This window comes from Cervus elaphus, chromosome 27 (assembly GCF_910594005.1).
Source record: "Cervus elaphus chromosome 27, mCerEla1.1, whole genome shotgun sequence".
In the NCBI taxonomy this organism is placed as follows: Eukaryota; Metazoa; Chordata; class Mammalia; order Artiodactyla; family Cervidae; genus Cervus; species Cervus elaphus.
The window spans coordinates 32,714,493-32,742,282 of NC_057841.1; the positions used below are offsets into that span (position 1 = coordinate 32,714,493).

At 39.8% G+C, this 27,790-nt stretch overlaps 1 long non-coding RNA gene across 1 annotated transcript; it reads right to left on the reverse strand.

Moving 5' to 3' along the window:
- Positions 1 to 7,514: 7,514 nt before the first annotated feature.
- On the reverse strand, positions 7,515 to 17,445 carry LOC122684999. Its single transcript, XR_006338212.1, has 3 exons — positions 17,303 to 17,445; positions 12,167 to 12,217; positions 7,515 to 7,690 (listed from the first exon to the last, which is right to left on the reverse strand). It is a non-coding gene; the product is annotated as an uncharacterized LOC122684999 (long non-coding RNA).
- Positions 17,446 to 27,790: the final 10,345 nt, after the last annotated feature.

A 27,790-nucleotide genomic window follows, 5' to 3' on the forward strand; every position in this document is an offset into this window, starting at 1 on the left:
TTTTCAAGCTGCTGCCTCTGTGCTGGGGCTCAGAACAAATTGATGAGAGGGAGCATCTTGGTCTCAGCCTTCTGCTTCTCTGGGACAAAAGCCCCACCAGTTTGCAAAGCCAGATGTTATGGGGGTTCAGCTTCCCAGTGCTGGTCCCCTTGACTGGAGAACCCAAAGTGGGGCTTGATCTCCTCACTGCTCAGGGGGACCCTGTGGTTATTTTATCCCTCCCATTTAGGAGTCACCACACTGGAGGTGTGGGTCCTGATAAGACTACGTCTCAGCCCCTCCTACTATCTTGGTATGGCCTTTTCTTTCTACCCTTATTTATTAAGAACACATCTGTTCTTCTGGTCTTCAGGTCATTCTTGGAGATCGCTGTCCTATATGCAATGGTAGTTTTGATTTAGGAGGTGACAATCTCAGGATTTTCCTGCTCCACCATCTTGGTCCAGACCTCCCTTATTTGTGTACTATAATCTAAAGGATACATTATAGTAAGTACCCAGTAGTACCTATTATTTTTATCTTCTCACCAGATTTTGGTTCAGTCACATGACCAGTTCCAAATTTAAGCCATGACATTTAAAGTGAACTGATTGAACCCTTTGGCAGATGGGACTGGCTTATGAAAAGAAAAGAAAATCTTATTTTACTAAACCTACAGTTCTACCTGCACTGTGCTAGATCTATATAATTGATTCTTTCACATTGACTGTTGACAATTTGATCAGTTCTTTGTGACCAACATTAGTGACAGGAGCCAAAACAGTTTGGCCTGCAAATATTGAACTTGGTGGTGTTATGAAATGTTAACTCACATCAAGCAGCCATGTAACAGTTCAACAACACACATATTGGGAGGTTGGGGAACAAAAAAGCCACAGAGAAAAAGTCATTTGAGTGATGGGGCAAATTCTTCTAGGTCAACTACATTTGGGAAATGTTCTTTTTCTCCATCTAATATCCAGGGTTTCATAAAAATATTCCAGGGCAATAGTATAAACTTGGTAATGAATTAGCACAGCCAGCTGAATGCTGAAGTCAAAGTGTTAGTCACTTAGTTGTGTCCGACTCTTTGTGACCCCACGGACTGAAGCCCACCAGGCTCGTCTGTCCCTGGAATTCTCCAGGCAAGAGTACTGGAGTGGGTTGAATTCCTTTCTCCAGGGAATTTTCCTGACCCAGGGATCACACCTGGGTCTCTTGCACTACAGGCAGATTCTTTACCATCTGAGGCACTCGGGAAGCCCAGTTGAATGTTACATGAGTGGAAATTAAATAAAAATGGACTTTAATCAATTAGTACTTCTGGGATTTCTCACATTGGAGAAATAAGATCAAGAACAGAGACAAGGATAGCAAAAAAAAAAAAAAAACAAGAGAAATTGGAACACAGTTGTTTAAATTTGGGTGGTTGATGCTGAAAATTTTGCCCTCTAAGGATTCTTTGGATAGGGGGAGAGAAAGGAATTAAAATTGTTTTCTTTTTGACCCCAGAAAGTGACACGTTTGCTACCTCAAATAATAACACAAGCACTATTGTGCGTTTATGTTCAAACTCACTAGCAGGTAAGGTAAGCAGGATTTGTTTAAAGAAATTTTGCTTTTTCTGACATAGGGATAAGGACAGATACTGCCACTACCATAGGTCTGACTTAACTAGTTAGCTTCTGAAAGAAAATAGTTCTGGTTTCCATTTTTCAAATTCCACTGGAAAGGGGCTTGTTTATTACAGTAATTACACTATAAGCATCCATTTAAAGAAAACTACTGTGGAAAATTTGATGAAAATGGGCTTTAAGCTTTCTTTGGACCCCATGATTTAAGATTTTTTAAAAAACAGAGCAATCTACAGAAACCTGAGTCTGTAAAATGGCATTTGCCACCCATCTAAATTCATGTTGAGTATAAAGCACTGGTAGAGTCTGAAATGAGGAACAAACAGTCACTTAGACAGCACATATTGCAGAAATATCCCATAAAGATGCAAGAGTCTGCATTAATCATCTGAGCAGGACAATGTGTGACCTTTTCTAATAAGAACGGGAGCATCTAAAGTGAACATTAAATTTCACTGAGGCCCTATTTGCTGTCTATCTGTGGCATTCATCACTGCTGAGATATAAGCGTCCTCAGACTTTTGGAATCTGACAGTCATACTTCCTGGAGAGGGAATGTTCTGGGGAGTGTGGAAAGCTTGTTCAGCCCCCAGTTTTGGCGACCTTAGAGCCATTATGGCTTCGTGTCTCTTTCATTATGAAAGCAGAGCAGCTGTTGAGTGAGCAAGGTTAACAAACCTTGGAAAAATATTAAAGTTAATTTGTTTTCAGGGCTTTCCTAAACCCAGAAGTTGGAAGAAGATTATTTTATATGGGCCCATTAGTCTTTCAATAGTTGAATCTGCAGAGCTACTTTTAAGATTGACTCTTTGGGTTTTAAGTAGATATTATTGAGGGTGGGCATCTGTTTAACTGGCATGTGGAGTCACGAGGGGCTGATGGGTTGTGTAGAAAGTGCTTTGGACTAATGACCTGTTCAGAGACTGGAGAGTCATGAAATCTCAGCTCAACTTTTGACATTTAAAAGCCTTTGAAATTAACTGGTGAATAGGATCAGTGTCCATACAGAATCAAAACAACTAGGTGGAGAGAGAAAAAGTAAGTATAAAAGGTTATTTGGGTGAATTCAAACTTTAAAAATAAAATCAGTAAATTTAAGTCAACCAAATTTGAGCAAGCAGTAGGGAAGGATGACAGGAATGGCCTGAGGGTCAGTCACATCTACTTCTTAGGTACCCCAAAGCTATGCAGTCTTCTCTGAACCTCAGTTTCTTCATCTTGAGCTTGTTATGATGAGTCTGGCCTGTAGATTTAATTTGAAGATTAAATGTAATAGATAAGATCATAAGATTAAATATAATAATGCCCTAGAGCCTAATCTTTATGTGGTTGGTGAACTATACAAATAGTACAGGAATTGCATTTCTTAGGGAGTTGCATTTTTCAGAAACTCTAAGGGCCTTTCAGATAGAAAAAACAGAGTACTTTTAAGACTTAAAAAAAAAAGACTTAAATATTAATGCATATATATGGAATCTAGAAAAATGGTACTGATGATCCTATCTACAGGGGAGCAATGAAGATGCAAACATGGAGAAGGGATTTCTGGACACAGAGGGGGAGGGAGAGGGAGGGAAGAATTGAGGGAGTAGCTCTGAAACATAGCATTACCATGTGTAAGATGGCCAGAGGAAATTTGCTGAATGATACAAGAAGCTCAAATCATATGCTCTATAACACCCTAGAGGGGTGGGATCAGTGGGAGGTGGGAGGAAGATTCAAGAGGGAGGGGACATGCATAAACCTATAGCTGATTCATGTTGATATATGGCAGAAACCAACACAATATCGTAAAGCAATTATCCTCCAATTAAAAATAAATAATTTTAAGAAAAGGAAACTTATAATGATCAAATCTAACTAAAGAACTAATGTTAAGGTATGAGAGCAATATATAGATGTAAAGGGTTTTTATTATCTTGAAAAAGTGGAAGTGTTAGTTGCACAGTCATGTCCAACTCTTGCGATCCCATGGACTGCCGCTCAGCAGGCTCTTCTGTCCTTGGAATTCTTCAGGCAAGTATACTGGAATGGGTAGCCAGTCCCCTTTCCAGGGAATCTTCCCAACCCAGGGATCGAACCTGGGTCTCCTGTATTGCAGGCAGATTCTTTAAGTCTGAGCCACTAGGGAAACCCTTTTATTATCATAGTATGAACAAATTAAAATAATTTATTTGGTTAAAAAAAAAAAGGATTTAAACCTTCAATGCTAAATATTTTGGATTATGACAGAGGGACAATAAATAAGGATTTTTTTAGAGACCTGCTCCCTGCTATTCAAAATATTACCAGTTTGGGTTAAATATTCTGAATTTCAACTCTAACCTAAATGTTCTTTGTGAGGATCAGTAATCTGTGCACCCTGAGCAGCAGCATCTGTTTCTAGATTGGGGTCTAGAAGCTCAGTGGCTGATGGACTTAGGCCAAGGTTGATTGGCATATCAATCAAGGAGATGAAGCTGAAGGCCAGTTCAAAAGGGGTGGCTGGATCTAAGTCTGAGGAAGTTGAGATTTGAAGAACAGAAGTCCCCAGGCACTAGGGGTTGAAGTGTCTATTGAGAGGTCCACCTCAGAAGTCTTGAAATCAGTAGGAAACAGCACAGCCTGGAATTAATTGTCACCAGGCTAGTGTGGGCTGTTTGAGGCTCATTTCCCTCCCTGTAGCCCTTGAATGTTCACACTTTGCTAAAGGCAGAGCAGTCAGGTATTCAACAACTGTAAGATCTTCCCAGTTCCTGTCCAGCAATACTCCTCCGTCTTGGTCAGGGTATGTGGTGTCAACACACAAAACACTCAGCAGAGCATCTGTCACATCAGGTGAATTCAGGGAATCCACTATTCTCAGGACATGTGTGATTGGAGAGACTTTGGAGAACCCGCCAGGAATCTGAGCCCTCCTGCATCTGGGCTTTCTGCAGGGTCATGGAGAGACCAGTGCTGAGTGCTCAGTGCAAAGCGTCCTAAGGAAGCCTCTAGAAGAATCTGTAGTAGTGAGAAATTGATTGCCAATGACTTTTGAATGTAATATAGGGAAACAAATATACTTCAAAATATTTTTATTTATTTTGATACTTGCATTCAAGTTCAATGAGCTGAGAGAGGAAAGAGGAACAATTACAGAAAAACGGAAAAGTGAGGAAGTGACATTTTTGCTTTTGGAGACCATTGATAGAGGTTCTCTGCCTTTTGTGGTTCACAAGCTTGCTTTATGTCAGGAACTGTTTTAGTTACTTTAGCTCATCTAATGGTCTTACTTTAGACCTGTAAAGTTGATATTATCAATACTGCCATTAAACAGAGTTTAAATAATTTGTCCAAGGTCTCGGAGCAGAAAGTCAGGTCTCAGATCCAGGTGTTTTAGCTCTGGACTCCACATCTTCAATCCCTATGCCCAGCTCACTTCTACTTATGTCTCCATCCTTAGTGCCACTGAGTTTCCACAGAATAGAAAATCACTGTATTGCTTTGCTTTGTCAGCATTCCCAGGAATACATAAAAACCACCTTTGTTAACTGGACAAGAACATGACTAACATTGACAAATACAACGGGCTCTCAACTTGCTGGAATCAATTCATGTAAATTAGACATTACCACAATGTCTTTAAAAGGAACTCATTCATTAACTTAACAAGTCCTCATTGAATGCCCACTACATGGCAGGCATTAAGCTAGATATATAGGGTTTTGTGGTGTGTTTAAGACTATTTAATAGTCTCATCTGACTCTGAAAAAAACAGCATGATATTTTAAAGTTGAAATATTCTACATTATCAGGTGTCAGACTTACACTAAAGATAAACTTCAGGATCACACTAAAGGTAAACTTCAATATCAAACTCCAGGCCTCAGGAGACTGCTTATATCTACCTTTAACTAGAATCAGCACAAAACAGATTAAAAGAACTCTATATATAAGTTTAATGCAAATAATGCAGTCACACTCCTATAAAGGAAAAATTGATCAGTTCCTTTACAAGAGAAGGATGAGAAACATTAAAATTAAAGCCGTGCATTTCTGATATTTCTACATAGGAAAGATAGGGGGAGCATTTAAAAAGAAAAGAATGATTTGCTATGAATCAGTCAGCCAACAAGTGTAGAAACATGACAAAAGTTTTGGTCAAAGGTTTTCTGCACTGTGCTTCCCATGACCTCTGAAAGCAGAGTATCAGACAACTAGTTGGAGAAAGAGTGAAAGTTGCAGTTCTATTATATAGTAATTTCATGTCAAAAAGGAATTAATTGTCCATTCTCTTTGTGCTCTTGATAGTTGTGGTCAATGAATTGATCTGACACTGAAAATTAATGCCTGCCATATATTTTGTGTGAAATGATGATACTCTGCTCATCAAGTTGTCAAGGCAAGCCGTTACCTTTGCTGAGAAATCTATCTGAAGTTTAGCTTTTCCAAAAAATTGAAAAATCTAGATGTTTTATACATCAACCACACTTCCTATTCAGCGATGAGGTTCTCTGTACCTGGCCAAAAGATCAGCATTCTCTTGAATTTTATTTACAGGTAAAACATAAGTGAGGTAAAACACCGTGAGGATAGGAAAATTCAAACAACTAAAAGAAACTGATGAACAGGCCATGCTGTCTCAGGCAGAATCATACAGAATAGTCTCTTTAAGAATTTCGGAGGTGCAAAATTCAAATACTGTTCAAGCGATTAACCAGTGACAGGTATGTACATCAATGGTTAGTTGAATCTTAAAATGGACTCAAGGTGTTTTGGGGGGCGGGGCTAAGCTTATCTGCAAAATGTAGATAACACCATCCTTGAACAATGTTAGAGATCGATGAGGTAATTTATGTAAAATGAAATTGATTGTTCCAGGAAAAAAATAAAAAAACCTCATCTACAGACTCATCTAAGTATTCTGGACATCAATTTTTACCTGATCTTATTGTTAATGAAGTAAATTAGTGCCATTAAGGAAAAGTCAACATTAAGTAGCAAGTCCTTCATCTGAGAGCAGCAAGGTGAATTTTGGCTAGAATCTAGAAAAAATCTAAGCTTATGTCTTTCCTATAGCAGATAAGCATTCTATTTAAGAGTTTGAATATACTGGCTGTACTTTAGTTGGTTTCTACTTATATTTTGTTTTTGTTGGGAAAACACATCCTCTTAGAAAATGATAAGAATGATTATTATTTAATAGTCTTGATAATCAACATCTATGTAGAATACAAAGCATTAAGTAACAAGTTGAATGTTTGCATCTTCTTTTATTCATATCTGCAAAGGACCTCATTATATATATATATATATGTGTATATATATATATATATATATATATTGTTTATGTTTACTTGCTAAGTCATGTCCAACTCTTTTGCAACCCCATGGACTGTAGCCCACCAGGCTCCTCTGTCCATAGGATTCTCCAGGCAAGAATACTGGAGGGGGTTGCCCTTTCTTTCTCCAGAACTATATGTGTGTGCATGTGTGTATGTGTATATATATATATATGTATGTATATATACATATATATATATGTATACACTCTTGGATAGCATAGCTTAAAATGTATTAAAAATTTTTAAGACATTGATTATTTTTCAAGAAGCATATTCTTCTGTGTGCATTATGCATTTAAAAAAAACTTTTATACAAGTTGCTACTTCACTAATGACAGATTGGCAAGGGATCAAGAGAAGTAATAAATGCATGTCGATTTTCCTACAAAATTCCCTTGTAATGTTAATAAAAGGGGCACAGTTACAATGTCAACTGAAGAACTGTTTCCTTTTCCAGACACTTGTTTTTAATGATGAGTTATACTTGAGGAAGACAAATACTGTTCTTTCCTAAAGAACTCATTTTTCCCCCATGATGGAAATTTGAAGTCTATGATTTGTCACAACTCTCAGCAGGAAGTAAAATGGCCAAGCATGGCTTAACATGTCATTTATTCAAGTAATGTGGTCTCAATTCTGTGGGTGACAAAATTCTCCATCTCTGGTTTGCCCTTGGCCACCATTTTAGTCAGTGATTACAATGAAAGAGTGAAGTTTGGATTTTCAGAATGGCTTTATCCTGGCTCAAGTTCAGAGTCACCTTGTTCCATCCTGTAGGAATAAAAATTAGATGTCGTCCAGTAAGAAAAAGAACTTCACCATCACTAAGTATCTTAATTACTTTTCTGTATATGGAGGTTAACCTGAGCCTCTAAAGATATTCCTTTCCATGTATGGTGAAAGTTCCCCAACAAAAATGTGCATGTGATATAAACAGGTAACTTCCCAAACATTTTTAAAGAGCACAGCCCAAACTGTAAACCCTGCTGTAAAGGAAAGTAGCTTTACAGAAATCAGGGATTAGTCTATAAATTTGCATGAGTATACCTCAAGCCTTAAGGACAGGATATCTGCATTGGCAGCTGAATGTGGTTCTTATGAATGGAAATAAAGTCACCTTCCAGTTCCTGTCACTTAGAAGAAAAGCCACCAGGAAGGAACTTTCCCCAACAATGAACTGTTTGACACAAATCCTCTGCCCTGGTTGTATGGGCTGAGTACATTAATTCTTTTCATTTTATCTTCCTAACCTTTCTCTTAAGTCATACTGTATCTTCAAAGACCAAGTGTCCTTCAACCTTGATTTCCAATGCTCCAGTTTGAAATGTTAACAGTATTCAACTTTTCCCAAGTATTATACTCTAGGTCTGTGTAAAAATTAAAAACTTAAAATCTCATCAAAATGTTCCTGAAAAATCTCTTAAATATTTGATGAGAAAGAGTACAACCACTTGATTTTGTATGTATAACCTGCAGACATCTTGAAATGTTCTGCTATTAGTCAGTATTTCTCTTTGACCCTCAACTAAGTACTTAATATTTTTCTCCAGGATTTAAGCAAGTCATCACCACCCACATTTTCTGGGCATCTTCATAAAAGATCAAAAAACCTTTAAAATAATTTATACAATCCTTTCATATGTCTCATCAGTGTACAAACACCTTTTCTAAAGCTGATTACCTTAGTTCCTTGCAGTACACAGTCATTTGAATGGTTTCAGAGGAAACTGTCAAAACTGCTTAAAATGCTTTCTTTCATTTCTCAATATTTTTGTTATATGTTCATTACATACCTTATGAAATAGTAACAACTTCTTGTTTAACTTAAATTTTGAACACTGACCCATATCAAAGGGTATATAGTCTTTACAAACTTTGATTTGTGAAGTTATAGGGGAGCAAGCCCAGTTAACAAAGCAAATTGTTTCTCGTGAAATTAAAGGAAATCTCTCTGGATCCAGACACCATCTGTTGAACAAGCTAGTTAATAGAGTAGAAAGAGCATAGGGGTCAAATTACCTGGATTCAATTAAATCCTGGTTCTGCCTTTTCCTATACAAACAACCTGAACTTAAATTCATTACCTTATCCCAAGGCTTGTTTTTCACATTTTTAATAATTATGATAATATTGCAAAGTTCATAGGATTATTGGGAATTTGAATAAGATACTGCTTAAAAAAATCACTTGTATGAAAAATACAAATATTGTTCTTACTGTTTTTGTGTTTTTTAAAAAGTGTGTAGCTTGGAGAATAAAGTAATATAGTGAGTTTGACGGACAAGGCAATGGCAACCCCCTCCAGTACTCTTGCCTGGAAAATCCCATGGGCAGAGGAGCCTGGTGGGCTGCTGTCCATGGGGTCGCGAAGAGTTGGACACGACTGAGCGACTTCACTTTCAATTTTCACTTTCATGCATTGGAGAAGGAAATGGCAACCCACTCCAGTGTTCTTGCCTGGAGAATCCCAGGGATGGGGAGACTGGTGGGCTGCCGTCTAAGGGGTCGCACAGAGTCGGACACGACTGAAGCGACTTAGCAGCAGCAGTAGCAGTAGCAGTGAGTTTGAATGTGTGTGTGTGCGCGCACATGCATGCACTCAGTCACTTCAGTTGTGTCTGACACTGCAGTCCCATGGACTGAAGCCTACCAGGCTCCACTATCCATGGAATTCTCCAGGCAAGAATACTGGAGTGGGTAGCCATTCCTTTCTCCATCAGTTCAGTTCAGTTCATTTCAGTCGCTCAGTCATGTCCGACTCTTTGCGACCCCATGAATCGCAGCACACCAGGCCTCCCTGTCCATCACCAACTCCCGGAGTTTACTAAAACCCATCTCCATCGAGTCGGTGATGCCATCCAGCCATCTCATCCTCTGTCGTCCCCTTTTCCTCCTGTCCCCAATCCCTCCCAGCATCAGGGTCTTTTCCAATGAGTCAACTCTTCACATCAGGTGGCCAAACTATTGGAGTTTCAGCTTCAGCATCAGTCCTTCCAATGAACACCCAGGACTGATCTCCTTTAGGATGGACTGGTTGGATCTCCTTGCAGTCCAAGGGACTCTCAGGAGTCTTCTCCAACACCATAGTTCAAAAGCATAAATTTTTCGGCACTCAGCTTTCTTCACAGTCCAACCCTCACATCCATACATGACCACTGGAAAAACCATAGCCTTGACCAGACAAACCTTTGTTGGCCAAGTAATGTCTTTGCTTTTCAATATGCTGTCTAGGTTGGTCATAACTTTCCTTCCAAGGAGTAAGCATCTTTTAATTTCACGGCTGCAGTCACCATCTGCAGTGATTTTGGAGCCCCCAAAAATGAAATCTGACACTGTTTCTACTGTCTCCCCGTCTATTTCCCATGAGGTGGTGGGACCAGATGCCATGATCTTAGGTTTCTGAATGTTAAGCTTTAAGCCAACTTTTTCACTCTCCTCTTTCACTTTCATCAAGAGGCTTTTTAGTTCCTCTTCACTTTCTGCCATAAGGGTGGTGTCATCTGCATATCTGAGGTTATTGAGATTTCTCCCGGCAATCTGGATTCCAGCTTGTGTTTCTTCCAGCCCAGAGTGTCTCATGATGTACTCTGCATATAAGTTAAATAAGCAGGGTGACAGTATACAGCCTTGACGTACTCCTTTTCCTATTTGGAACCAGTCTGTTGTTCCATGTCCAGTTCTAACTGTTTCTTCCTGACCTGCATACAGGTTTCTCAAGAGGCAGGTCAGGTGGTCTGGTATACCTATCTCTTTCAGAATTTTCCACAGTTTATTGTGATCCACACAGTCGAATGCTTTGGCGTAGTCAATAAAGCAGAAATAGATGTTTTTCTGGAACTCTCTTGCTTTTTCGATGATCCAGCGGATGTTGGAAATTTGATCTCTGGTTCCTCTGCCTTTTCTAAAACCAGCTTGAACATCTGGAAGCTCTCGGTTCACGTATTGCTGAAGCCTGGCTTGGAGAATTTTGAGCATTACTTTACTAGCGTGTGAGATGAGTGCAATTGTGCAGTAGTTTGAGCATTCTTTGGTATTGCCTTTCTTAGGGATTGGAATGAAAACTGACCTTTTCCAGTCCTGTGGCCACTGCTGAGTTTTCCAAAGATCTTCCTAACCCAGGGGTTGAGCCTAGGTCTCCTGCATTGCAGGCAGATTCTTTGCCATCTGAGCCAGAGTTTGAATAATTACATCTAAAACAGCTTCTTCCTATGAGTTGTTCATATGGCCTCATCAGAGAGCAATTTAGAAAAAAAAAATGAAACACTAAAGAATGGTGATGTCTGTTCTCCTACAGTTATTTCCTTCTCATACATGCCTAGTTCCCAGGTATTTTGGTAAGGTTGAATGTTCGGGTTTGTTTGTTAGGCTTTCAAGAAGAGACTTGGATAGGGGTGGTGTGGTGCTTTTACATTTTAGAATAATCATCCTTAAAGTGACCGGGACCTCCTAACTGAATTGTATCTCATTGCCCTTTAATCTACCACCTCCTCTCCTATCTTCCTATAGGAGTGGAACATCTATTGTGGTATATAACAGAGATCTGGGCTGGATGGCTATTGGGATTAGACCATAAAGTCTCTAATACCATCCACTTTATTTTCAACATCAGAGTGATACTTCCTAATCATGATGCTCATAACTGGGGGTACATAATATTTGTGCTTTTTCATTTTTTTTAGTTGAAGGATAATTGCTTACAATATTGTGTTGGTTTCTGCCTTACAGTAACATGAATCAACCATAGGTATGCACATGTCCTCCTCCTTCTTGGGAGGGGGATTTAGGGGTGTGATTCTTTTTTTAAACACATGTATAATTATCACCTTTGTTTTGAAATGTCCGTTCTCTTTTGTGTGGCTGTGTTAACTGAAGGCATATTCACTAAAGTCTCCATTGGCTGACTCGTGGCTGCAACCTGAATGTGGCTTCAGTTTTCCTGGAAACTTTGGTTAAGTTGATCATGTCCTTCTTTCACAGGCTCACGTTGACTTAGCTTTTAATTACTAGCATTTTCTCTTAGAGTCAGTCTTCAATTTTCTTTTCTTACTGCAGACATCAACATGCAATGAGATCATCATCTTCCAACCGTTAACTGGCGCTGACACAATGATAGCTTTCAAATATTGGTTTTCGGACATTTGCCTGTATTTGCACTATGGACACCTACAAATCAAACATAGTGCTAAAATTCAAAAACTTTTTATCTTTCCCCCCCCAAAGAAAAAGAAAGAAAAGAAAGAAATTTACCATTTCTCCTACAATTCTTCTTTCAGTTGGTTATATCACTTTTCACTTAATCTGGTAAGACAGAAAACATAAAGAAATCTTATACTCTATCCTTCATAACAAGTCAGTCAGCAAGACTTGTCAATTTCCTTTTCAAAATGTTTCTTTAATCCAACCATTGGTTTCACCAGAGCTGCCCATGTTCTAGTGTAGGTCCTTAATTATTAAGTCTAATTATTTAATCTAACACTTAATTATTAAATCTAACACCTAATATCCTCTTCTTCCTTCCATTCCCCTTCCATGCAGACACCCAGTCAACTGAAAATGAGATTCACCTATGTCAATCTTTTTCTGCTTAAAAACAAAAAAACTAAATAAAAACTCACTAAATAAAAGCTGAAAGAAAGACTACTTTATTAACAACCTATTCTCAACCTATCTGTCCAGATTCATGGCTCTAGGATTTTATACTTAGATTTTTGTTCATGGCTCCCCCTTTCTTCTTGTTGAAATAAACATTGATGCACTCTTCAGTCCCTTCACTGGGACACTGGGTACCAATTCCTCTTAGCTCTTAGACAACACTCCTCCCATCATCACCCCCCCCCCCCCGCTCCCGTGTCATAAGGTATTCTCTTTCCACTGAATAATTCCCTTCACCATATAAACATGCTAAACTATCTCATTTAAAAAACCCTACCTTTTTCATGTCCCTCAAGAGGTAATGCTCTATGTTTTTATGGACTTTTTAAAAAACATTCATTTTAGGATAAAAAAAAGTGGGAGAGAAATGAAATAAACTCATGCTTTAATTCTGCCACTTTAATGTCCTAATTACTAGAGATTATAATACCTGATAATTATAACTCAAAATTCTTTGTTTCTTAGGACAGTTTTGACTATTTTCATAGGTTTATTAGATAAGTTTTATGATCATTTTGATTGGTTTTACCCAATCCCACTTCCCCTTTAAATGCCCTTCAAATTTTGATCAGAATTGCTGATGTTTTTCAGTCACCAAGTTGTGTCCTACTCTTTGGGACCACATGGGCTGTAGCACACTAGGCTCCTCTGTCCTCCACTATTTCCCTACTCAATCACTGTTGAGTCAGTGATTCTATCTAACCATCTCATCCGTGGCTGCTCCCTTCACCTTTTGTCTCAGTCTTTCCCAGAATCAGGTTCTTTTCCAATGAGTCAGTTCTTTGCATCAGGTTGCCAAAGCACTGGAACTTCAGCATCAGTGCTTCCAATGAATGTTCAAGACTGATTTCCTTTAGGATTGACTAGTTTGATCTCCTTGCAGTCCAGGGGACTCTCAAGAGTCTTCTCCAGCATCACTATTTGAAAGCATAAATTATTTGGCTCTCTGCTTTCTTTATGGTCCAAATCTGACATTGGTACATGACTCCTGGAAAAACAATACCTTTGACTATATAGACCTTTGTTGGCAAAGTGATGTCTCTGCTTTTTAATACACTGTCTAGGTTTGTCATAACTTTCCTTCCAAGGAGCTAACATTTTTAAATTTTATGGCTGCAGTCACTGTCTGCAGTGATTTTGAAGCCCAAGAAAAGAAAATCTGTCACTGCTTCCACTTTTCTCCCTTCTATTTGCTGTGAAGTGATGGGACTAGATTCCATGATCTAATGCTCTATTTTTAAATTCACCTTTTCAGCAGAAGTCATTCAAAGAATTGTCTATACTCAAGACTTCTTCTTCCTACACTCCTCCCCTGATTTCATTCTAATCAATTTTTCATCTCCAGAAATCCACTAAATCCTCTCCAGTCAACATCAAGTATGATTTCTATGTTACCATTTGAAGATACTTTAGGTTTCATCTTACTCTATTTATATCCTTCAGCAAAGGTACATTGTCTTCACTTGAACCCTGGGCTTCCCTTCTCTCTTGAGTCTCTGCTTTCCTATCCCGGATGTTTCTTGATTCCACTGTACCTACCAGATTCCAAAAGCTGGAACACCGGAGGGCCGAGGGCCTGAGCCTCCAATCTTCTCTGCCTGCACTTACTCCATTGATGATTTCATCCATTCTGATTGCAGTAGTTCCACAGGTAAACCAATGACTTCCAAATTCATACCTCTTGCTCTGACCTTATTCTTGAACTTCAGATACACTTGAGCACTTGCCTACGTGAGATTTCACTTGCATGTCTAATAGGCTTCTTAGGTGTTCAATAATTGAGCTCTGCCTCTATCAGTGTCAAGTATGCTCTGCATTAAGTCTTCCCATCTCAGTCACTGTCAACTCCTTCTTCATTGTTGAGGCCTGAAAACCCATGGAGGCATTTTCAGACAAGTTATTCCCACATTTGCTCCATTGCAGTGGCCTCCTAGTTTGTCTCTCTGCTTCCATCTTTGTCCTCCGTAGAGTTGGGGCATGTGTACAGTCGTGTCTGATTCTTTGCAACCCCATGGATTACAGCCTGGCAGGCTCCTCTGTCTGGGGAATTTTCCTGGCAAGAACACTGGAGTGGGCTGCCATTTCCCCCTGCAGGGGACCTTCCCGACCCGGGGATCGAATGCTCGTCTCTTGCATCTCCTGCATTAGCAGGCAGATTCTTTCCCACTGCCACAATCTGCGAATCCCGTGTCCTTCTTTGGTCTTTTCCTGACACAACATCCAGAGTGATCTCTTAAAGTATCAGTGTAAGTGAGATCATATCAGTCCTTCTCTTCAAAATCTTCAATGCCTCCTTGTTTAACTCAGAGTAAATCCCCAGACTCTTACTCTGGCCCCAAGACCTTCTGTGGTCTTTCTCTCCTACACATTTCAAGCCATGATCACCTGGTACCCTCCTTCCCTCACCCCTCAGCTCTAACCTATTGGCCTCATTTCTGTGTCTGCAACATCCCAAGGATGCTGTGGTCTCAGGGCCTTGGTACATTTTTCCTTTGCCCAGAAAATTTCTTCCTCATATCCATATTGCCTTTTTTCTACTTTCTTTGGATCTCTGTTTATCAATTTAACCTAGAGGTCTTCGACCACAACATCATGTAAGTTACACACTCCTCCTGCTGTATCTCTTTATGATACTTCCTAGTACTTATCACTTAAGGAATAGGAATTTGATATTTAAGCCCAGTTTATAGCATTAGGATGTAAGCTCCAGTGAGCAGTAGGACTTACCTGTTTTTATTTGTTGATAGCTTCTTTGGACCTAGGTAAGCACTTTACTGGGCTTCTCAGGTGGCACTGTGGTAAAGCACCCACAGGAGAATGCAGGAAATGGAGGCAACTTAGCCCAAGCACTAAGTACTTAGTCATGCCCTACTCCAGGGGGTCTTCCTGATTCAGGGTTTGATCCTGGGTCTCCTGCTTTGCAGGCAGATTCTTTACCATCTGACCACCAAGAAAACCCTAGTTAAGTACTAAGAGCAATAAATATATACTGAATAGAAAAATGGTTAACATTGTGCATATATACCTAAGTAAGCAAGGTTTATTTATTTATTTATTTTTAAGAAAATTCATCACAATTTCTGGCAAAATGACTCAGAATGACTGAAAGTGGTCTGTCATTTGAGTAATCTGGAGAGAGCAGCCCGGGGCAGTTCACATCACATTTTGTTCAGAAACAAACATAAATAGTAATTTAATTTTTAGCTAAGGCAGTGGCTCTTCCAAAAGGACAATTAAACCCCCTGAAACGAAGAGGGGATTAAAATTAGTGAGACTGGAAAACCAAGAGGAATTTAACGACCAAATTGAGATCTCTACTTGATCTTGGCCTTGATCAACATACACCAGTCAGGTGACCCCGCAGAGATCATTAGGACAGTGTTCACTTTTTCTCCCACTCTTTTTAATGCTGGTGATGGTCATGCACAGGCTGAACGTAGGGGAGTTTGTAGCTGGGAAATGGTTCTTCTTACAGTCGGAGTGGAATGAACCTGATAGATTAACTGGGCCAGTGGTTTTCAACCATTTCCCCCCGAAAGCGATATATTTAATACCTGCCAGGTAGCCTGCCCCTGAACTTTGTCCTCACTTCACTCAGTTGAGCTTGCTACACAGGTGATATCACCTGTGGGTTCTGTGCAATTTCAAATCGCTACCTAAATGCCCCTCCGCCAGAACCGTTTCTCCCCTCCATTTATATACTGGCATCATGAAGCTGGAAACTGTTTTCTAGATGAAACCTGTCATTTTTCAGAGAAGAAATCTGAGGCTTACAGAGAATAACCAACTCACCCAAGGCCATGGAGACAGAGAGTAAAGATCTCAAAAGTCAGAGAATAAGAGATCTAGAGACTGAGCAAGACATCTTCCTGGCATGGTATTTATTTCTCTGTTAGTGAGAAACAAGTGTCAAAGGGACAATGGCCAAGCCATCAGTTCAGTTCAGTTGCTCAGTCGTGTCCAATTCTTTGCGACCCCATGGACTGCAGTATGCCAGGCCTCCCTGTCCATCACCAACTTTCGAAGTTTATTCAAACGCATGTCCATTGAGTCGGTGATACCATCTATAGATTGCATCTAAATATGGCCAAGACGTATATAGGAATAAACCCTGACCGACCACCTGCAGGGACCAGTCCAGGAAGCCAGGCTGCTCTCCACTATAACCAATCCAAGAAGTCAGAGTGCTGTCTGTAAGAACCAATCCAGGAGACTAAATACAGCCATGTGACAATTGGTCTGAAATGGCTAAGATGTGATTAATATTAATAACTGACAATTTCCCTAATTTTGCCCTCTCTTCCAACATAGGACCAACCTGAGAACCCCAAACATGAACCCCTGACCAGTCACAAAGGATGCTCACAGAGGATGCTCCACCTGTAGCTAGCCCACCTGCAGGGTCTCCATGCCAACAGCCTTCAATCAGGGCACACCTGATGTCACCCTGCTTCCACGAGAAGGTTTGCCCATGTCTCTACCTGCCTTTAAGTTTCTGCCAAACACAAGTGATGGTGGCTGACCCCTTGCTATAGAAAGCTCTGAATAAACAGCCTCTTCTTGGTCTCATGTGGATGAACTCACTGATTTCCACAGCTCTCATGGACATCCCATCAGACACAGTGGGTGCTACCCAACTCTACAGACCCCAGCCTTGGACCACGAGTTTCCTGAGAAGACAGAGAGGCCCCTAGTGCCCCGCTATACACAGCTTGTCAAGTCCACGCTTACGTGGTAAGTCAGCTTTAGCTCCAAAGTTTGCTGTCTTTGTGTTGAATTTCTCAGCTATTTATTCCCAGTTTGGTCCCCAGATTTTGCTGTTGGTTCCTATTTGGTTGGCATGCTTGGTGGAAACAGGCTTTTTCATCCCTGTTGCTCTCTTTTTTGTTACTGTTTTATGTTGTGCTGTGTAAAAGTGGTTTTTGGTTATAAAAGGAGAGTAATTGTATGGTACAGGACAGGCAGGGATTCTTGAAGTCTGTTGTTCTAGCTGACCTCACACACTGGTGACTTTGTGGTTCCCTAGGCTGGTATCTATGTGGACAAACTTTGTTGTGGGTCACCAATACATCCTAACCATGTCATTGTAAATGAAGACTAAATTCTCTTGAATTCCTACTGCAGTACTATATTACACATTACTAAATGGTGTTGTCTTCCATATTTCTATAATGTGTAATGTGTTTATTACTGTCAAAAAACTTTGCAATATTACTATTATTCATTGTGTTCTAATACTCTCTGCCAGAACTCCTGGAAGAGAAATTTGGCTCAGTTGGCAAATTTATCCAAGGCTGGTTCTGGGCACTTTTTGGTTCTGTCAAGGTGTCCTGCCTTGTATATGATAGACATTTGTACATGTTTGCTTTTCTTAAATGGGAAGAGAAGGAGGGAAGACAGCTATAGAACATCAAGCTGGTACCCATATATTCATTTGATCTGACTCCATGACTGAGATTTTATTATCTGTATCTTAAAGGTGAGTAAAAAGAGGATTGGAACGATTCAGTAACTTGACCAAATCACACAGCTAGCTAGTGGTGGATCAGGTGTTCAAACCTAGTCTGTCTAAGTTCAAAGCCTACCTTCTTTCTGCTTTGCCACATTAACCCTTAAAGCATAAACACAATCATAGCTTAAAATCTGCAGTATAATTGGATGAAATGATATTAACACAAAAATATTTAAAGCATCACGTTTTGGGGGGGCAGATTTCTGCTTGAGGTGAAAGAATCCTGGGCTCTTCTGTTGCTAGAGCGCTTGTTGGAGTTCTGGCTCCTTAGGCAGGAATTCAGCACAGCCGGCTTTCCTAGTTAATGAAGTGTGTGCTGCCCTCTACTGACACCATGAAAACACTACCTCCCGCTTTATGTTGGCTCAGCACGGCAAAGGATGGAAAGATTCAAGTCTCCCTGTCGTTTTCAGAGATTTCCAGTGCCTCTGGTTTCTCTCTGTTGAATTTTCTCCTTGAATAAACTTAACGAACTTCAGATTCTTTCCTTACCAATCTCTTCTGGCTATGTCGTTCCTGTTGATACGTTTTAGATTTAGCAGAGGAACCTAAAAAAACGAAAGCTACATCTTCCTTAGTGGAAATGCAGGAGATTAGAAATTGGCATGTGCGCTAGGATCAAGGATGCAGCAGTCCTTGTTATTTGCTGTCAATATTGCCCTAGATTATAGGTGACTAGTATGTAAACTTTTGAAGCCATTATTCTTCCCTGTGCTATATAAAACTGATGATTGATTCTCAGTAAGCCAATTTTAATATTCACCTGTGCACTTAATCATTCATTTATTAAACCAAAACCTGTTCAAGTCTACTCTGTTCCACCATGCTGGTGGTGAGGTGGTACAAATAAGAAGAAGCTACCTACAGTTCAGCAGTGAAGATGGGCATGCAAACAAATAATTGCAATGCAGTTTAAATAATGCTGTGATCTTTACAGACTGCTGCGCATTCTCAGAAAGAATGACTAATCTTTGCATGAATGTTACCAGGAGACTTTACGGATGAGAGTGTGCTTCCATTCCCAGATGGGGAAGAGTTTACATGATGGATAACAAAGGAGGGGGATTTCAAATTGAGGGAATTCATGTCAAAGGTGTGAGGATAGGGAAAAATGGAAAACAAAGCCAGAACACGTGGTTCTATGTGTTGACATGAAGAATATCCAGGGAGTGTGTGAATGGAGTCTGGGATATAAAGAGAACAGAGTTTTGAAGGAGCTAACTTCCACACATGATAAATTTGGGCTACGTATTGTATGTATTATGTATACAGAGAAAGATGGCGGGAAAGTATTGAGTATTTTCAATCAAAGATTCTTATTCAGGTTCTATCTTGTGCAGTATAAAGTGGGAAATGACTAGTGTAAAGGAATCAGTGGGAATACCAATTCTACTTTGGAAAATGCATACTCTCTGGGATATTTTCTGAAATCTTCTGCCTGATGGCCTAATTAAATAGATAACTACTGAATTCTACTCAATACTGTAATATGTAACCATATATCAACTCTTTAATGTTAAATTGAATTTGAGGGTAAGATATTTTGTAACTATTGCTTGAATAAGAGAAATAAAACAAACTTTCTTTTCCAATATCCACCATCCACCTCCATTTCAGAAAACAAAATTCTCCACTCTGTTTTGTTCATATAAAGTAAGTTTCTGACTACATTTTATCTACTTTATGCGGGTTTGATTTTTTTAATGAACTTTACTGTGTATTATAAAGAATACTTGATATAAAAATTCAAAAAATCAAAAAGTGGTTAAAAATTATCCTCTTATACCCAACAAATACCCTGAAGAAAGAAATGGTAACCCACTCCAGTATGCTTGCCTGGAGGATCCCATGGACAGAGGAGCCTGGCGGGCTGCAATCCATGGAGTCGCAAAGAATTGGACACGACTGAAGCGACTTAGCATGCACCAAACAACTAAAGATTCCCATTTTAAAGTGAGCAACACTTTGCTGCTAAGGTTTTCTAGGCTACATGTTTTATAGGAAGAGTTTAAAATCTCCCATCGCAAGCTCATACGGTGTCCGATTCAGTGTTACCAATCACGGGTAAACTGGATGTTCAGATGATGCTTCCATGGCCATTGTAATTTGTTGCAATAAACTAATAGTTAATAGAAGTTTAAAACAATACTACCGTTCATACCTCTGGTATGGCTACAGATTTATTTTCTTCATCATTAATTAATTTTCTATTTATAGGTAACCAATAAAGTTGCTGCTAGGAAGTCTGCCATGTTATCATATCTAGCTAATGAGTTTTACCTAAACTCTCATTAGAAAACTTTTCAATTAGGCAGCAATGCCTTATTGGGTACAGTGTGTGGGAGGAAGTGATATGAAGGAAAACCTCTTATATTAACGAAAGAATTTACTCTAATTTTATTAGCAGAATTCATGGCTCAAAGCCTTGTTTATGAGGTCTGTTATCACCTCCTCCATCTCTGATTCTGTAGGCATTTTTACATGCAAGATATACTCAAATTCTATGAATATATTGTCATTATTTTGCATTATATGTAGCTCTTCATTTGTAATTTGAGGCAAAGTTTATCATTTTTAAATTTAATTTCTTTTAATTTTCAATTTTAAAAGTTTTTGTATCATTTTGAAAGATTAATTTCCATTGACAGTTATTACAAAATATCAACTCTTTTCCCTGTGTTGTACAATATATCCTTGAGCCCACCTTACACCCAATACGTATTGTTTAAGGACTCCAAACTCACTTTTGGATAATCACCACTTATTCTTTTATAATAACAAAACAGAAAATACCTAGAAATATGCCAAAGAATGATGATCCCTAGGTCTTTTGCCTTGGTCTTAATTATTCACCAGCAGTTCCAGGAACAACATACTCCTACTTTTTAAGGGCACCCTCTCCTTGATGCATTTGATATAGTCGAGCAGCTGACTGGGGAAACTGACCTAGTAGTGAAATGCTCTACTACTGAGAAATTTGAGTACTGAAAAGCTAGTGTCGTCAATACCAGCTTTCCCCAGGTAGGCCAGGCCTCTGTTTCTATAGCAGGCATGACTCAGTGGGAGAAAGTCATCGTTCATCTCAGCACAGACACTAAGTGGGAATTCAAGTGAGAATCACTGGCAGGTGTCACCTGCTCCCATCATTGGGTGGAGTTGTATTCATCTTTCCATAAAGACCATTCTCCAACAGTATCACTTGGTCAGAGTAAAACATACTGCTGCATTTTCATTTCCAGAAGCAGGGTGAGCATCAGTGTTCTCTGAACTCAACTTACCTCTGAGGCAAGTCAAGCCGTGTTGGCTTTTCAGATGATTTTGAGTAGCCTTAATGGTCTTCTGGATGGTAGCAGGCCCTGGTCATTCTTGGTTCTGATGTGGATAACTATTAGTCAAATAATAGACTCATCATTTGATCTGAAGGGTATTTGCTGTTTTCCTTGAAATGTGAGTAAAATCAAAAGCCCAAAATTTGGAATGGCTTTTATTTGCCCCTCCAAGATCCACTCTCCACCCATCTCTACCTTCCTCTGTAATTTAGGAGGCTGACTTTGCACAGTTGCATCAATCAGTCTTCATTGTCCTCTGCCTTTCTGTTGGATTTCTGGAGAAGGGGGAGAGGGGAGTCAGACAACAGACAGAGAACTGGAAGAAGGAGAAGCTCTGGTCCTTATTCCCCGACTTGTCCTGCTAGGCCACAGGTTGGTAGTGGTTGCATTCTACACTGAAGGCCATGGGCACCACTGTGGTTGTCTTCTCCTATAGCTAGAGTCTCATCCTATTCTAGTAACTGGTAATCCCCTCTCCTTGAGCACAGACAGGTAGAATCTGTGATTTGTTTCTAAGCAACACAGCATGCAAAGGTGATCAGATATCACTCCCTTGATTAGGGTTACATGGTAGAGATCTATGGGGGTCTCTAGAGCCTTAGGGAAGTCTCTAGTCAGCATGAAAATGGGATCTCAGGCCTACAAACACAAGGAGATAAATTCTGCCATCAGCCCAAGAGTACTTGGAAAGGAATCTTTCCCTGTTCAAGTCTTGGATAAGACCACAGCCCCAGCCAATACCTGGACTGTAAAACAGTGAGACCTTAAGCAAGGGACCCAAGAAAGTTGTACCAGAATCCTGATCCCCAGAAATTATGAGATAACATGTGTGTGTTGCTTTAAGCCACCAACAGAAACAAAGCCAGCAATAGAAAACTAATACAAGTCCCTTCATTAATGATCTTTTGAGGGTGACATCTATTTCTTTCCAGGACACTAAATGAAACAGGTGGACCAGACGTTGGCCATTACATTTTGTAAAAGGCCCATATAATAAACGTTTTAAGCTTTGCAGGTCATAAATGATGCCTGTTGTGTATTCTTTCTCTCTTAGAGTCTTCTAACTATTTAATAATGTAATAAACATTCTTAGTTCTTGGGATATATGAAAACAAGTGGTCTGCTAGATTTGGCTCATGGGCTGTAGTTTGCTGACCTCTGTTTGACAGTCATATGGTACTGTGAGATGAGTTTGTATTATATTGTATATTAAATACAATATTTATTGTGTTGCTATATATTCATCAGAATTTATTTCCTGTACTTCCTGAGAACAAATCTAGATACCATTTCCCAGCACATGAAGTCTGTGTGTAATCACGTGTCTGAATTCTGTCCAGTGGAATGAGAGTGAAAGTGCTCTAAAAAAACTCCAAGTTTGGTCTACAAACACATGGAAGTTAGTAAGAGTAGAAAAGACCTGAGTTAGATTATGACTCAAGTTAATGGAAAAGTCCATGTCCGAAGACCCAAAGACCCTCGGTTCTGTGCCCTTGTTACAACAGATTTTATGGCCCCTCTGCTCCTTAGAGGGCTCCTCTGCTCCAGGTCCCCTGCCGAGAGCCTCTCCAAACCCCTGGATGTGGGGTACTCTGCTGTACGTGGCAGAGAAAGAGGGAATCATAACATCCTCCCAGTCTTGAAATCCATTCCACACACTGGCCACCCCCCAGCTTGCTCATGACTGTGGAACCGCAGCCTTTCACGTTTCTAATAGCGCTTCCCCGAAGAGCTACTACTGCGTGGTGTATAATCACCCCTATAAAATGGATATGGATCTTTAAATTTATTTAAATCACATTCCTTTAGAGCCCTTGAAAGGTAGTTCCTATTCAACAAAATAATTTCTCATGCAAGAAAATCCTTGTACTTTGTTTGATCAGTTCAATTGGAACACAGGAGTGGCTTTCTTTCCTGAGCTTGTCTTTGCCCTGTAATGCAAAATGACTTAGTGGTCTGTGGGCTTCTTCTGATGCCTCTGGCTCAGCTATTGACAACCAAGCCCTTCGAGGGTTTGGAATCAATAGGGATAGAATAAAAGGACACAGCGCTTTTACACATGGGTTATTGCAGCGTATATCTATTTATAGTGAACTTCATCAATATGGATGATTGCCTTCAGCTCTTGCATTGTTAGTATTCATCGATTTAAAGCCTTCAAAGAATTCAAATGCCAAGCATAGTAAAGAAGCATGTCTGGAACCCAGACTATTCAAATATAAAAGAGTCAATAGAGAGAGACAAAAGTTTCCTAAATAATTAATTACTAAGATCGTTGCTAAAGTAACAGACCTCTGTCTCTTTCTCTCTATGGAGGACTGTGTCCTGACACAGAAATAAAGCCGAGGCAGTGCTTGTCCAGTGACAGTAGGTGGCAGCAGTGGGTTTTGAGCCAAAACACTGCCTTTTCCAATGGGCAGAGTTACCATCAGAACCAACCAGTTAATTTATGAATGACTAGATTTTGATTACCTATGAAGACATGGATTTCTTTTTACTGCCTTTTAAAAAACAAATAGAATTCGTCCAAATATTATCGGGGGAGGGGTGGTGGTGAGAAAGCAAATTTGCCATGCAAGGGAGTATCAGGAATGTTGTGATTATAGTCTATGAAATTTGAATAAAACACACATAAAATTAGAAGCAGAAAAATAATTTCCTCTTGCAGAAAACAAACCATTCTTTTGGGGAAGTGCTGGTTTCACAGAAGACTTGCATTTAAAACATTGGCAATTACTACCAGCTAGACTGTTCTTAGCAATTTGTAATTTGAAAGGGACTGACTTGTCAGCATATGATTGATACTTGAAAAGTAATGTGAACTTTTGTTGATTTATTTTCTGTAATGCTACTCAGTATTTTTAAGACTCGAGTGTAAATATCTCTTAACACAAGAAGAACCTATTAATCCTTCTGGAAAGGACTAAATTATGTGTCAATTTTTGAATCAAGAAATAATGCAACATTAACAATCTGACCTTAGTCTGGCAAGTTGGGTCAAGAAATAAAGATCGGGTGTGTTCTCAGATTCTCACAGGGTTTTACTCAGCATTTATGTGAATAATTGAAGCAAGTTCAGAGTAACGTTGCCAACAGAGGCAGCAAGATGTGATAGAAGTCTGGACAGAGAGTGAATTTTAGTTCTAGCTCTAGCTCTAATTTATTTTCTGACCTTGAGTCAATAACATAGCAGTCCTAGATGCCAAGTGTTCATTTTTAAATATGTAAAATGTATCTCTTGTTTTAGATGATTTCTTCTACATTCTCATCTGGTTTTATGATCAACAGATTCCAATTCCTTTGCCCAGTGATCAGTTGGTATATGTATTTGGCATGTAATGTGTAGAGTGTGTGTGTGTGTGTGTGTGCACACGCACATGCGCACCCGCGCACCCGCGCATATGCATGGTAGAGGATTGACCCTGGTTTTAAACTCACAATGAAAATAACATAGCCAGTAAGTGCTGCCTCTTGTACAGGACTATGAAAGTGTGAAAGTGAAAGTCGCTCAGTCGTGTCCAACTCCTTGCAGCCCCGTGGACTATACATAAGTCTATGAAATTCTCCAGGCCAGAATACTGGAGTGGGTAGCCTTTCCCTTCTCCAGGGAAATCTTCCCAACTCAGGGATCAAACCCAGGTCTCCTGCGTTGCAGGTGGATTCTTTACCAGCTGAGCCACCAGGGAAGCACAAACAGGACTATATTGTGTATTTATTTATTTACTTCACAAAGAGCTCTTGTGAACACTGTGTAAATGTGTATAGTTTTGTACCTAGAAGAAGGAAAGAGGGATATAACAAGTGACTCTCTTACAACCCCAGAGAATTAATTGTATTTTTCATTGTTGTTTTCTTTACTCTCACCTCAGTATGGAAATCAAGTACCTTTACACAGAATCTGCCACAGGGAATGATTTCACTATAGTCACTAGATCTTGGCTTAGGCTCTACAGAGATCAGACACTTCTGATTCCGCTAAAATGGAAAATGTACCCAAGGCTCAGAAAGACAAGGCTGATGAAATTTAATCTACTTAGTATTTATTACATAGTTGGTCTCCAGACATTTTCAAAAATGATGAGTTCAATGTGGCAGGTTTCAGGTCTTCCTTAATTAGAAATATGTGTTAGTTATGAGCATAACCCCATCGTTCAGTTAGAACATGGTTATGATGTGTCATGAGAGAAACGATGGGAGGACTGGACTTCATGAGTTTATGGGGGACTTAGAGTTCCAATCTGACAACAACTAACATTTAACAAATATCTATCATGTTCTAAGCTCATTCTAAGTGCTCTGTCATTAGTGTCTCATTTAATCTTCCTATCAGGAATAAGAAATTTACATGATCAATGTACAGATGAAGACAATAAGCTGGAGGAAGGTTAAGAAGCTTGCCCAAGGTAATAAGTGGCAGAACCAGGATTCAAAACTAGAAAGTCTGGGTTCTGAGCCCAAGGTCTCAACCATCACTTAGGTAGCTGGGCTCAGAGCTGAGTCTTCTGTTGTGGAAGCCTCAGGAAGCAAAGTGATGTGACTTTGTTAAAGAATTAGTGCAGTCAACATGTGGTTGCCTTTTAGGTTTGTCAACTCAGCCTTACTCTGGAAGAATTGGAGTTTTAATACCTAACGAGAACAATCAACTTTTAAGAATTCTTGCAATTCCTGTGAGAATTCTCTCACATCATTAGTGGGGACTCTTCGAGCTGTTTGGTCAAACCACTTGCTTTGAAAGTAAAAACCTCAACAGTCTTGAAGAATCACTTCATTATTTCAGAATAAGTCATATGAAAAGCTGTTACATCATTTTTTCTACAAAAGAATCACATCCCATCTCCCTTAATTGTTCATGTCTCTTATTATTAACATGTCCACCTGTCAATAGATGAATGCTGCTCAGAAGGCTTCTATTGTTATTTCTCTACCATTGCTGTTACACCAGAGAGAAGCACAGAGAGTTAAAAACAGCATAATATATTACTATTAATAATTGCTCTCCCCAGTGCTACCTGGTTAAATGTGCAACAAAGAATAAATTAAATTGGTTGGCTTCAGACAGGATACGTATTCCATGACTGTCAATGGGTTACATTATTTGTAATTCTCAAAGGTGCCGGAGAGAGTAGTAACAAATTCCCCATTAACGGAGAGGCGTAGACCCATGGGAAATCACATCATTTGACCAGTGATCTCTTCACTGGGGACAGAACCATCTCTTCGGCTTTATGTACTGCAGAAGTACATTTTTTTCCTTACCTCAACCCAAAGCTGAGTATCACCAGGGATGATCATTTAATTTCACATTTTATTAAAACACTTAATGCAAAGCCATGTTATAACTGAAGGCAAAGCACAGAGCCTGGCGTAAGGCGCTCTTCTTCAGAACATAGTAATGAGAGAATTACCACATTAATCTATGTATAAAGGCCCTTTAGAGATTTTTCATGCCTCCCGTGGTTTCATTTTCCGTGGAAATGTGGAGTCAGAAGAGCTTCAAACAAAATTATTCATCGTTAAACATTTCACTTTTACAGGTGCCGCTCTGTCAAGGTGCCGCTTCCATGGCGACACGTGCCGTGACTCTCTTCTTTCAGCTCGGATCTCTGGAGCAGGCCCCAGCACTGTCATTCCTCCATCTGGTGCAGATGGAGGCGTCACTCTGTCCACAAATACATCCTGGAGAGGCTGAGCCTCCTCTGGTATACGAAGGGATGTCCTCCAAGTAGCAGCTCCATGATCTGTCTAACTGTATTCGGCTGAGAGATGCTGGCAAATTCCAAAGAACGCTGGGTAGTGTTCTTAGAATGCTGTCTCTAAAGGGCACCCATGTAGCCTGGACTGTCGCCAGCCTGCCCAGCTGGCTTTGAAGTTTCAAAAAAGTGGGTGTGGGGGGAGATCAGAGGTGAGACTAAAATTATTTTCATATTTCCTGTCACCGGTCCTCCCTGCCCAGCCACCCCGCCCCCCACCTCCCCGATTTCAGAAATTACCCGAGCAGAACATGCAGTGAGTTGCAGTGAGCTAATGACGGCTGGTGATGAAGCAGTGTTCATTTGGGCCACTATTTGCGTTTCCCTCATCTAGCCGACCACGGTGTTAGCACAGGATTTCTGTTACCAAGTCAACTGTCAAAGGTGGTTAAATGGAAGAAATAAAATAATAGAAGTTTAATGAATGGTTTCAAACTAAAGCCTTGAGACTTCCCTGGTGTTCCAGTGGCTGCCCAATTCAGGGGGCCAATTTAGGTCTGATTCCTGATCAGGGAACTAGATCCCATATGTGGCAACTAAAAAAAAAAAAAAAAATCCCACAATGAAGATTTAAGATCTTGTGTGCTACAATTAAGACCTGGGGCAGACAAATAAATATTTTTCTTTT